Genomic DNA, 12247 nt, shown 5'->3' on the forward strand with positions numbered 1-12247 from the left:
GGAAGAGAAGAAAAAGAAGATACATTTAGTCAATGGTAAATTTACAGTGATCATGAGATGAAAAATAAGTCAGATGTTAGGCAATACATAACTCTTCTTGAATCTAAGACAAGACAGAAGATTTTGCTGAAAACCATCAAAAAAAAAGTGAAATTATGAAAAGTGGTCACTGGAGAATATTCTTCCACTGTGGAGGCAGGAATGCCAGATAAAGAATGGATTTTCCTCCTGGTCAAATGGAAAAAAATCAACAGAAGAGCTGGATGCAAAAGTCAACAAGTGCCCCTGTGGATGCCAAGAATTCTCTGTCGTAAGTTACCATCTGCACAGATGCCCACAACATAGCTGTAGGCCAGAAACTGCTCATGAAATCTACCCCTTAAGAAACATTTTTTTAGGTACCATTAAGGAGGAATCATAGACTGGAAGCCAGTAAAGTTAATAACAAACAATTCACAGAGGGGAACACCAACAGTCCAGGAACATATGAAAAGCTGCTCACCCCTCAAGGAATCTGAAATGCAAACTAAAATAACATGGACTTACCATTCCTTTCCTGCTAGCTGGACACAATGTTTAAAAGCTGACTATATAAAGCATTTCTAAGGATCAGTTAGTTTTCTCACATTGCTCGGGGGAGCATAAACTGACACAACCACTTTGAAGAGTAATTTGCCAGTATCCTAGAAAATTCTACCTCACATGCTTTATAGAGTCCAGCAATTCCATTCTAGGTTTTCATCTGAGAACCACATGAAGAGAAACATATGCAAGAATATTCACTTGTAATACAGTCAGAATAAAAAGCTGGAAACAGCCCAAGGGTCCATCAATTAAGAAACAATAAAATGAGGTGTGTTAAGCTGGATTGAACCAGATCTTCATATTTGAGCAGAAAGAAATCTTCATGCTAAGTGAGAAAAAAATAAGCAAAATTTCAGACTGATATGTGCTTATAATATAAAACAATTGATGTGAACTTTTAAAAAGACACAGCAAGGGGGGGTGGAGGGATAAATTGGGAGACTGAGCTTCACATATACACACTATATATAAAATAGATAACTATTAAGTACGGAGAACTTTACTTAATACTCTGTAATGACCTATATGAGAAAAGAATCTAAAAAAGAGATGATATATGTGTATGAATAACAGATTCACTGTGATGTACAGGAGAAAGTAACATAACATTGTAAATCAACTATACTCTAAAAAAATTTTTTTTAAAGCAAAACAATAAAATGACATAAAACAATACTACATAGTGAGGGATATTTGTAAGGTATAAAAAGAGGAATGCAAGGAAAGTCATCTTGGGAAAGCAGAATGGGTTTGGGTCAGGAATAAAGAAACAGAAACTGTTAAACTATTTTATTAAACTATTTCTTTTCTTAAAAGAAAAATGCCTTTGTAACAAAAAAGACAAAAATGTTTAAGTATCAGTTCTGAATATAAGCACCTGAAGTTACTGTTATGTCATTACACTTTTATGAATTTTTTAAGTGTATGAAGAAAAAAGAAAGAAAGGAGGAAGGAAGGGGAGGAAGGAAGGAAGGAAGGGAGAAAGGGGGGAAAGAAAGAGGGAGAGACAGAGACAGAGAAAGCCACAAGAGAAATGACCACAGGGAAGATGAACTCCAGGGCTTCTCAGTTACTAGGTGACCAAACACACTTGGGCTCGAGTCCCTGGTTCCTTGGACTACCCAAAATCAAACCTTCTAAAAGCTTTCTGCTCCCTGCCCCTGAGCTCCTGGATGGGACCAGAAGACTAAGAAGCATGCTGGGCTGCCCCCTACTGGTGACTTTCACGTGCCTCCACCAGGTTCTTGGCAACACCAGGTCTTCTGAGCTCTGCCCTCTCATCACTCCCACTAATCAGAAAAGCAGCAGCTACAGAGACTAACCTAGGGTTAGGAAGGAGGGAGGAAGGGCCAGGCTAGGGCAGACAGCTGAGAGACGCATGGACAGGCAGTGAGGCAGACTTCCGAGAAAACCTTTTCCTGTCACTCCAGTCAAGGTGATGTCCAACTCTGAGGGCTCTTTACTGAGCTAAGCTTTGCTTAATAGAAGTTTCAAGAAGGGTTTCACTGTCAACAAAGCAGTGGAAAGGCCCAGCATTTTGCTACACACCTTTCTCTTGCTGACAACCCCTAGCTCTTCTGGCCCGTGCCTACCGGTCTGGAAAGCTAAGGTCCCAGGGGCTTTAAGGCAGAAGGCCTCCCCCTAGAGCCCATGCCCCAGCATTCCCTTGAATGCAGACAAGCTTTCCAGCTTCTGTCTTTCCAACCTGCAGATGCTGCTGCCTTAGCTCTCTCTCTCTTCTTAACTTTTTGGTTTATATTGGAGTATATGCTAAAGGTGAAAGAGAAGAGTGAAAAAGCTGGCTTAAAACTCAACATTCAACAAATGAAGATCATGGCATCCAGTCCCATCACTTTATGGCAAATAGATGGGGAAAAAGTGGAAGCAGTGACAGATTTTATTTTCTTGGGCTCCAAAATCACCATGGACAGTGACTGCAGGCATGAAATTAAATCAGAAGGCAAGCTATGATAAACCTAGACAGCATATTAAAAAGCAAAGATATCACTTTGGCGACAAAGGTCCATCTAGTCAAAGGTATGGTTTTTCCAGTAGACATCATGGAAGTGAGAGTTGGACCATAAAGAAAGTTGAGCACTGAAGAATTGATACCTTCAAATTGTGGTACTGGAGAAGACTCTTAAGAGTCCCTTGGATGGCAAGGAGATCAGACTAGTCAATCCTAAAGAACATCAACCCTGAATATTCACTGAATGGACTGATGCTGAAGCTGAAACTCCAATACTTTGGCTGCTTGATGCATAGAGCCAACTCACTAGAAAAGACCTTGATGCTGGGAAAGATTGAAGGCAAAAGGAGACGAGGGCAGCAGAGGATGAGATGATTAGATAGCATCACTGATTCAACTGACGTGACTCTGAGCAAACTCTGGGAGATACTAAAGGACAGGGAATCCTGGTGCACTGCAGTCCGTGATGTCACAAAGAGTCAGACACAACTTAGTGACTGAAAAACAACAACAACATAGCCGACTGACAATACTCTGATAGTTTCAGGTAGACAGCAAAGCAATTCAGCCATACATATATATGTATCCATTCTCCCCCAAGCTCCCCTTTAAGGACAGTAGGCAGCCTTTGAATAGTGACAGAGACTTTGTGGATTTGGATGCTTAAATTTGATACTCCTTAAGAATTTCTACCTTTTACCTCCTTGACCTCAAAGTCCTCTGGCTCACCCCTCCATCTGCAATGTGTGCAAAATCCTCGCTGGCCTTTGACCATTCTGTTTTGCCCAAATATGCCTTTCTCCTTTACCAAATCTCTCTCTACAACTCCTTCTTGGACCTCATATTAAGAGGGTTGTTTTCTATTGTTGATGTTTACTTTCACTACATCCTGAGACCACTATCTACCACCCTAAAAGTTGGAACTTCTCAATGAATTCACCTGAAACTATTCTGTTGTTGTTTAGTCGCTGTCTAACTCTTTCGTGACCCAGTGGATTATAGCCCACCAGACTCCTCTGTCCTTGAGATTTCCCAGGCAAGAATACTGGAGTGGGTTGCCCTTTCCTTCTCCAGGGATCTTCCTGACCCAGGGATCAAACCCACATCTCCTGCATTGGCAGGGGGATTCTTTACCACTGAGCCACCAGGGAGCCCCAGAACTAATCTAGGCCCCTCCAATATCTGAGATACTTCCTGATTTACAAGCAACATCAAAAAGGCTTTTTCTCAATCAGAACATTTTTATTCCATCAGTTGGCAAGCATTTTTTTTTAGCTTTTATTTTCCTTCTTAACTTCATAATTAAGAATTAGAGGGAATGGAGATACATTTTGTACCCACCACGGTATTTTTCTACTAACCTATATAACTCTCCTACTAAATTGTTAACTCCTCAAATGGAAGAGTGTTACTCATCAAACAGTTGCATGTCCATTTCCTAACTGAGAGCTAATTCTCATGGAATACTGGCTGACTTAAAGCAATCAATCTGACCTCCACATTCCCCAGTGGAGTTTTTATTATCTCATTGGAATGACAAGACATATATACACTATAAACATTAAATGAAGATTGTGATAATAGGAGACTTCCCTGGTGGCACAATGGTTAAGAATCCATCTGCCAATGCAGGAGACCCAGGTTTAATCCCTGGTTCTGGAAGATCCCATATGCTCTGGAGCAACTAAACCTGTGCACCACAAGTACTGAGCCTAACTTCTCAAGCCGGAGAATAGTAACTACCAAGTCCTTGTGTCCAACTATTGAAGCCTACGTGCACGGCACAATTAAATTTAAAAAAATTGTGATAATAGAAAATAAATTCATTTGTCATACAGAAAACATGGAAACAAAGTAATGACTGGAACAGAAGACAGCCAATTTTGAAAGCAAAATTTGTCCTATCTAGAAGCAAATTTAGATCACAAACATACAACCTAGTCAATCTAAATACTCATTAATTTTTCGTAAATGATAAAAACTAACTGCCCTCGGAAGATGAGCATTCATTTGCCATCTCAGTCTCAGAAATGTTACAGCTAGAAAGAATCTTCAGATCCAGCTGTTCTTGACCTTGAGGGGGTGATGCTCCTGAAGGTCAGTGCTCACTGCCACAGCATCTGATGAGCAGAAGAGATGTTTCTGAGCAGAGGTGAAGCAGCTGCACTGCAAGGGCAAGTGAAAGAACCTACAAGATATGACTGGGCAGTGAAGGCTTCCATAAGGTCAGTCCTTGAAGCATCCCCAGAAAGTCAACAGGTAAAGAATGCAAATGTAAGCAAAGCCCACACTATTTGCCATTTTACTCTGTTTCATCACCAAAGCTTCTCCAGCCTCAATGTGACATCCAGGGCCCTAGGCCTAACAAAAAGTTCATAGCTGGCTTTTCGGGAAAAAAAGAGAGAGAGAGAGAAATTTAGGAAAAATTCACAGAAACATTTTTGAACTACAATTTCCTAGAAAGGATACTCATCCCATTTGAAAATATTTCACATTGGCTTTAACAACCTATCAAACAATTCCTCCAGGCAACCTTTCCAAGTAACAAAGAGTGGTTTCTAATGCATCTTTTCTTCCTGTGTATTAGCTTAACAGCAGTATCACTCCAAAGCAAAATATCCCTTTACCTTAGACTTTGTTTGGAGAAGGAAATGGCAGCCCACTCCAGTATTATTGCCTGGAGAATCCCCATGAACAGAGGCACCTGGCTGACAACAAGTCCATGGGATCAGAAAGAGTCGGACATAGACTGTGTTAGCTAAACTGTACTTTGGCAATGTATCAAAAAGAAATAGAAATAGCAGTGAATATTTCTAATGGTCACTCTTCAAAATGGAATCATTTCCCAACACTCTGGTGACCCCCATCCCACCCCACCACATAAATAAGTAGTCAAGCTAATAAAAGTAGATAAACTCAAATTTCACAAGAGATTGTGATATGAGCTAAGGCTTACAGCCATGGGGTGAGGCATTTCAACTCTGATTGGATCCTTTCTGCCGTAAGCTATCCATCACAGGTAATACGATAGTGCTTTTAAAAAAAAAAAAAATTGCCCCTTGGGCTTCCTGGTGGTCCAGTAGCTAAGAATCCACCTTGCAAAGCAGGGGACACTGGTTCAATTCCTGGTTCAGGAAGATCCCACATACCATGGGGCAACCAAGCCCCTGCACCACAATTACTGAGCCTGTGCTCTAGAGCCCAGGAGCCACAACTACTGAAGCCGCGTGCCCTAGAGCCCGTGCTCTGCAACAAGAGAAGCCACCACAATGAGCAGCCCACATACCACGACTAGAGAACGGCCCCCACTCTCCGAAACTAGCGAAAACCCGCATGAAGCAATGAAGACCCAGTGCAGCCAAAAATAAATAAATAAATATTTAAATAATTGCCCTTGTTCCCTGAATCCACAATAGGGTAGCTTTAGTTTCTCAGCAAACTGCTAAGAAGGAGCTTTGAAGATCAGTCCATGATGAGCCAAAGCAGGATTCAAAAGAAGACTTTCTCACTCCTTCAATCCAATCTTCACAGAGGGTCCACTACCCTACCTGTGACAACATGAATGCAGAGAATACCAAGTAAGCAGGCTCAGAACCTGAATTCCAATAGCCAGCCTAATAACACAAGCTGATTAGCATCAGCACATCTATGTTTTTGACCAAGGGCATAGAAGTAGCCCCAGTAATTCTTCTTGATAGAATGCTATGTGCTGGACACTGGGGTATCCATGGGTGTCTCACTTAACCTAGCAAAGCTACCAGAAGAGCACTATGATTTTTTTTTCTGCTTTTTGGAAGAGGAAACCAAGGCCAAAGCTTGCCAGGTGACATGCCCAAGGTCACACGGCTGCCAAAACAGGATTTGAACCCAAATATACCTGCCTCTGAATTCTAAGTTCAGAGCCACTGTATCACACTACTAGGACCATTAACTTGTAAATCCTTCACCTACAAGAAGATATAATTTCTAAAGTTTCTACAAAATGGTCCTTTGCAAATAATCACAGCCTGAAAACAACAGTCAATGAAAAGGAATGAGGACATTTTACAGGATGCTGTCATGTATTATATCTACATAGAGGTAACAGGAGATAAATAAAATATCTTCTCAGATTTTTACACAATGCCAAGCTCTGAGAACTGCAGCTTCCTAGAATAGCCTAAATTCCTTGGGAATTTAAGAATTCAAGTGCCTGTGGAGAGCATGTAAAGAAAACAAAACCCTCCTACACTGCTGGGAGGAACGCAAATTGGGGCAGCCACTATGGAAAAGAGTATGGAGGTTCCTTAAAAAACTAAAGATGGAACTACCATATGTTCCTGCATTCCCACTCCTGGATATATATCCTGAAGAGACAAAAGATCTAATTCAAAAAGATACATGCACCCCAATGTTCATAGCGGCCCTATTTGCAATACCTAAGACATGGCAACTACCTAAGTGTCCACTAGCAGATAAATGGACAAAGACGTTAAATATATATACATGCACGCACACACACACACACACACACATATATATACACACACATATATGTAGGGAGGCTTCCCACATGCCACTAGTGGTAAAAAACCCACTTGCCCATGCAGGAGATATAAGAGATGTGGGTTCAATCCCTGAGTTCGAAAGACCCCTGGAGAAGAAAATGGCAACCCACTCCAGTATTCTTGCCTAGAGAACCCCATGGACACAGGAGCCTAGCAGGCTACGGTCCATGGGGTCGCAAAGAGTCAGACGCAACTGAGCAACTAACACTTTTCACTTTCCCGGGTGGCTCAATGTTAAAGAATCTGCCTAATGCAGGAGACATAGGAGATTCGGGTTTGATCGCTGTCAGGAAGATTCCCTAGAAAAGGAAATAGCAATCCACTTCAGTATTCTTGCCCAGGAAATCCCATGAATGGAAGAGCCTGGTGGGCTTCAGTCCAGGGAGTCACAAAGAGTCGGACAGGACTAAGCAACTGAGCATGTGTGCATGCATATATATGGGCTATTACTCAGCCATAAAAAAGAATGAAATAATACCATTTGCAGCAATATGGATGGACCTAGAGATTATGATACTAAGTGAAGTCAGAGGAAGACAAATATTGTGATATCACTTATATGTGGAACCTTAAAAATAATACGAATGAATGTATATTCAAAACAGAAACAAACTCACAGACTCAGAAGACAAACTTACGGTTAACAAAAGGGAAGAGCAGAGGGATGAATTAGGAGTAGGGGATTAACAGATGTACATTACCATATATAAAATAAATGACAGAAATTTACCATATAGCACAGGGAACTATATTCAATATCTTGTAACAAACTATTAATATAATGGAAGAGAATTGGGAAAAATAATAAAGATATACATATATATATATATGTGTGTGTGTGTGTCTGTGTGTATAACCAAATCACTTTGCTGTATACCTGAGACCAATACAATATTGTAAATCAACCATATTTTTTAAAAATTGAAGTGCCTGGAAAATAATGTGTAGTGTAAGGGATAAACAAGCCCCACTAGCTTCACCTCTCACCAGTCATATGACCTTGGGCAAGTCCCTACACCTCAGTCTCCTTGTTTATAAAACAGAATAATAAGAATACCTGCCTCAGGGAGTTGTTAGAACTATGAGAAATCTGCCCAAGCCACATATAAGGACCTCAATTAATGCTAATTATTAACAATGAGCAGAAGCCTGGGGCCCAGGGGCCAGCTTGGTCACTAACCAGCTGATGAAATGAATTTCAACCTACCTCCAGTGCCCACATCCATGGAGGTGGAAATTTGGGCTTGATAATGTCTCAGTTCCCTTCAGCATTCAAATTATAAGAAAAACTTCAGCAACATATTATGAAGGAAAAATATCTCGGGTTCCTCTCTGAGTGTTTATATAGAACTTTTCTTATCCATTTCTATCAATGGAGTGATTCCCAAAAAGAAACACTGCAATTTGTGACCAGAAAAATTAATTACGGAAAAATACCTTAGAGCTAAATTTCTATCTAAAACATATCAGTCTCCAGCAAAAAAATATAAATTTGACTTAAACTAAATAATAGCCTCCTATGAAAATTTAAGGTTAGACCCCAGCCTACAAATACGTGTCACGTAAACCTTAAACCAGAGGGTGAGAAGAGTGTCAATATAATTAAAATAAATAAATTCTGTTTTTAGCTGCTAGCTTTCCAAAATGGGAAGATTTCCCATTTAAAAAAATCTGAATTTCCATATTCTCTTAAAGAGCCAGAAGGTCTTTCAAACTAGACTAGCATTTCTTTCTGGCAACCTTCACAGCGAGCATTGCCACTGGGGGTCTGGGGCACATTTCCAGTTGGTCACAGTCCATCTTCAGCTATTTCACTGGCTCATGGAAAGATTTAATGACACCTGATTTAATTCTTGCTTGTAATTTCCTCTGAGACATCAAACTTCCAACTTTTCTCCTACACTGGTATGTCATCTCCATGCACAGAGATCCTTACAATGAGTCTCATCAGATAAAATGACACAGAGACCACAATAAAAATACCTCCTAAAAGACTGTTCTATACATCAGTGTCTCTTTTATGGGGAGGGAGAAGGGAGGAGGGAGGAGGGTTCAGGATGGGGAACACATGTATACCTGTGGCTATATTCGTGTTGATATATGGCAAAACCAATACAATATCATAAGTTAAAAAATAAAATTAAATTAAAAAAAAATGCCTCCTGTTTTTAAAGAAGTTACTTCTACCTGTTCCAGAACCTTTAGAAACTTCTTCTGTTGTTTTAAAAACTTAACTAATATGGACACAGACATAAGCCAAGTATAACTTTATACTATTCTTGGTACAAAGGTAAAAAATCCCCAAGAGGAGCAAGAGACATGTTTTTCTTGACCAAAAAATGGTTTTTCTTCCCATTTATTTACCATTTCACATTAGTTCTCAGATCTTTCAGTAGATCATAATAACCTGCCATAGCAAACCTGAGGAGACAAGTACTAAATGTGTACCACGGCACAGGTTTGCCATGTCAGATGAAGAGCTCTGGGACAGAAATGGTCCTGATACAGAACCGCCATCAAGAAAGAGGCATAGGTGATACTGGAGCCAAGATTTTTATTCCAGACAGGTGTGCTCTCATATTGGTCCCTGTGAAAGTGAAAGTGTTAGCTGCTCAGTCTTGTCTGACTCTTCTGACCCCATGAACTATAGCCTGCCAGGCTCCTCTGTCCATGGAATTCTCCAGGCAAGAATATTGGAGTGGGTAACCATCCCCTTCTCCAGGGAATCTTCCTGACCAAAGGATCAAACCCAGTTCTCCTGGATTGCAGGAAGATTCTTTACCATCTGAGCCACCAGGGAAGCCCTTGGTCAATATTAAACCACCAGGAATACAAGTCAGCTCACTGGGTCACTCAGGGTACACTCTTCAGTTAATTTATCCTGGCAGACCCATGAGAGGCCATGCCTCTTGAGGGTGGGGGCACCCCAGGAGCCTGAGAGGACTTTTCGTCTGGCTGGGAAGCTGTCTGGTCACACCTGCTCTGAACAGTTTCCAGGCTAAAATCATCTCTGCTGGGCTCTGTGGGTGGATCTCTGTGGTCTCTATCAAGCATCTGTCCACGTTCCGAGGCTGTCACAGCACTGCTTCCCCAGGCAAGCCTGGATCTGCCTGCTGGTACCTTGGTAGCTCATCTTGTCCGCAGACAGGGTGGCTTCCACCTGGATGGGCACACAAGTTGGGCTGCTTGGTCTTGTGAAAGGATGTCAGCTCCACCATCTGTTTGTCTGGCTTCCAAAGAGAATGAATCTGGCTTTAACCAGGAACAGAGTAACATTTTCCAAGTCTAGTCAGAGGGGACAACTTCAGATCATCTGCAGTCCTGCTTCCACCGTTGCCTGGCTCAGCAAAGGGGATGAGGGGATGGGTAACTAAGACCCTGCATTGTTTCAGTTTTATAATTACAGTACTGGGAGATTAAATTCTTGGACCACTTTAGTGTCCTTGCAGAACGGATGCCCTTGTCATTGCCCCCAACTTTCACTGACTTTCTCAGTAAGAAGAAAATGAAATTTGCACTTTTCATAAGAGCTGTGAATTGCATCACTCATATTCCCTGTAAAAGAAACTCTTTTCAGAACATACTGCCAGACAGAGCTATGTTCCTGCAGAATTAGTAGGCATTCTCCCCGCTAATAATGAGCTTCTCTTCTCACTGCCAATAAGTTGAGGACAAATGTTGTGCTCAGTTACAGCAACTATATCAACTGTTAAGAGTTAGTTGCAGTTCTTGTCTCTTTTTTTTTCCCTCACTCCTCTCTCTCAGTTTTATCTTATTAACCCTATTGTGTAAAATAATCATCAGTTATTCAAATACTAGTGATACATTGATTAATTGTGACATTTCCTATATTTATTATTCAATATATGGTTGCCATTATGATCAATATGCTGGTACAACAGCATCATTTTGTAGTTTTCAAAAAATGAACTAGAAAATCACTTAATCTATGATTTTTTGTGTTTTTCAAAATGACTGTCTACAAAAAGTAAAATCTTGCAATTCCAATCCAACACAAAATTATCTTTTCCCCAAATTATCTCTTTTCCTCTTTTCCCATTATTTCGGGTCAATCAAGTTTTCATTGATGAATAGTGTAAAAAAAACTTCCGATGATTAGCCCAGGACTTAAGAATTCTAAAAAGCATTCACGTCAGCACAAATCACAGCATGGTACACTTCTGAAAGCTCCTGGCCTCCGATCAGGTCAAATCATTCCACAGGAAGAGAATTTGGGGAACTAATATTTCTGCTCTAACTTTCAGATAGATCAAACGTGGCACAGGGGAAAACGAGCATCAAGCATAATGTCAAGAAAAAAGAATGATTCAAGTGGTAAAATTTTAGGATTTCTGTGAAGGTCTGTTTTGATTTCGGCACAATTTTTCAGCCCACTTTATAGGCTGTGGGAGTAAGGTGAGTGATAGAATGTGAAAAACACTTCCAATTTTGCCTTTACTGGTTTCACTTCATATGTGAACCTTTAGTGGCTTTTATAGAAGGTTAGAGATTATTTTCTTTGGAGTTAAACTACAAAGATATTGGTGAAAAGGGATTCTAGTCATAATCGGCCATGTAAAGCCACAATAAAGAGAAGCCATTCTACAGAAAGGAAGTGTGAGTGCATCAAAAAGTCCTAAACAAATCTCTTATAGAGACATTTAATTCAAGGAATATATCATAGCTAGAAAAGATGCATATTTTGGAGGTACTTAAAGAATCAAATACATGGAGATAGAAAGTAGAATGCTAGCAGTTGGGGGAGAGGAATGGGCAGTTGTCATTCAGTGGGTACAGAATTTCAGTTTTGCAGATGAAAAGAGTTGTGGATTTTGGTAGTAGTGTTGGTTACACAATAATGTGAATGTACTTAAAGATACAAACTGTACATTTTAAATATGTTAAGATGATATATTCTGTTATGTATATTTTACCAGAATTTTAAAACAAAGAAAAAAAGAAGGAATATATTCTGTAAGGTCTTGCAATTAAAAATGAGAAAGACAGTGAAAAGAGAAAATGGAATACAAATTGATTGATAACCTCCAGAGACCACGGAAACTATTGTAAACAATCTTATATATAAAACGGACCAGGATGATTGGTGAAAACAAAGTTTCAGAACCAAGATCATGACCTAAGTCAT

The 12247-nt window shown here is 40.2% G+C and overlaps 1 protein-coding gene across 3 annotated transcripts in view; it reads right to left on the reverse strand.

Annotated features, from left to right (window-relative positions):
- Positions 1 to 12247, reverse strand: part of NTRK2 (neurotrophic tyrosine kinase, receptor, type 2) — a 406992-nt gene that overhangs the window by 373725 nt on the left and 21020 nt on the right. The gene's annotated exons all lie outside the window — the stretch shown is intronic.

Source organism: Bison bison, unplaced genomic scaffold (genome assembly GCF_000754665.1).
Source record: "Bison bison bison isolate TAMUID 2011002044 unplaced genomic scaffold, Bison_UMD1.0 scf7180017864141, whole genome shotgun sequence".
NCBI classification, from domain to species: Eukaryota; Metazoa; Chordata; class Mammalia; order Artiodactyla; family Bovidae; genus Bison; species Bison bison.